Source organism: Elephantulus edwardii, unplaced genomic scaffold (assembly GCF_000299155.1).
Source record: "Elephantulus edwardii isolate Elephantulus edwardi_28Jun2011 unplaced genomic scaffold, EleEdw1.0 scaffold00016, whole genome shotgun sequence".
Classification (NCBI taxonomy): domain Eukaryota; kingdom Metazoa; phylum Chordata; class Mammalia; order Macroscelidea; family Macroscelididae; genus Elephantulus; species Elephantulus edwardii.
The window spans coordinates 12890208-12891681 of record NW_006399766.1 but is presented as its reverse complement, the minus strand read 5'-3'; the positions used below and the strand labels follow the sequence as shown (position 1 = coordinate 12891681).

At 44.4% G+C, this 1474-nt stretch overlaps 1 pseudogene; it reads left to right on the top strand.

Annotated features, from left to right (window-relative positions):
• Positions 1–830, top strand: part of LOC102865459 — a 5084-nt pseudogene extending 4254 nt beyond the window's left edge.
• The last annotated feature ends 644 nt before the right edge of the window (positions 831–1474 follow it).

Genomic DNA, 1474 nt, shown 5'->3' with positions numbered 1-1474 from the left:
TCGCCTTTCTGAGCTACTTCGCTATCACACTTCCCAGTCTGGGGATGAGGTGACCTCTCTCTCAGAATATGTGTCCCGCATGAAGGAGACCCAGAAGTCTATTTATTGCATCACTGGTGCGAGCAAAGAGCAGGTGGCCAACACCACTTTTCTGGAACGAGTGCGCAAGCGGGGCTTTGAGGTTGTGTATATGACTGAACCTATCAGCGAGTACTGTGTGCAACAACTCAAGGAATTTGATGGGAAAAGCCTGGTTTCTGTCACCAAAGAGGGCCTAGAACTACCTGAGGATGAAGAGGAGAAAAAGAAAATGGAGGAGAGCAAGGCCAAGTTTGAGAATCTCCGTAAGCTCATGAAGGAAAATTTTGGATAAGAAGGTCGAGAAGGTGACAATTTCCAATAGGACTGTATCTTCACCCTGCTGCATCGTGACTAGCACATATGGCTGGACAGCCAATATGGAGCGGATCATGAAAGCACAGGCACTTCGGGACAACTCGACAATGGGCTACATGATGGCTAAAAAGCACTTGGAGATTAACCCCGATCATCCAATTGTTGAAACACTGAGACAGAAAGCCGAGGCAGACAAGAATGATAAAGCTGTTAAGGACCTGGTGGTGCTGCTGTTTGAAACTGCACTGCTCTCGTCTGGTTTCTCCCTTGAGGATCCCCAGACTCACTCCAACCGCATCTACCTCATGATCAGGCTAGGATTAGGCATTGATGAAGATGAGGTGACTGCTGAGGAACCCAGTGCTGCTGTTCCTGATGAGATCCCCCCACTTGAGGGTGAAAAGGATGCATCTCGCATGGAAGAAGTCGATTAAAAGTTCCTACTGTAACACCCCATTGCCCTGTATAGCATCCCTGTGTCTCCCACAGCAGCCTTGAGTTGCCCTCTCCCATCTGGCTCCATCTGCTGATAGCTAGTATTTTTCGTTCCTGTCCTGTGTGTTAAGACAGGATGTAATTCTGGCCTCAACATCAAGAATAAGGTGGGATATTGTGTATTGTGAGTTTTGTTTATTTTGTTCTGAAATTAAAGTATGCAAAATAAAGAAGACATTTTAAAAAAAGTTGGGAACAGAGAAGAAGATTCAGTAGTTGGAAAACATGGGCTCAGTGACAGAAATGGAGCTGGAGAGAGAGTGATTGAATTTTGCACAATCAATGACTTATTCATAACAAATATGTTTTTTAAGAGACATAAACGCAGGTTATATACTTGGATTTCACCTGATGGTATGCATAGGAATCAGATTGATTACATCTGTGGAAAGAACCGCTGGAGAAGCTCAATATCAGCTGTGAAAACTAGGCCAGGACCTAATTGTGGAACAGACCACCAACTACTCATATGCAAATTCAAGCTGAAATTGAGGAAGATTAAACCAAATCCAAGGCAACCAAAATATGACTTTGAGTATATCCCACCTGAATTTCAGAACCATCTCAAGAACAGGTTTGAGGC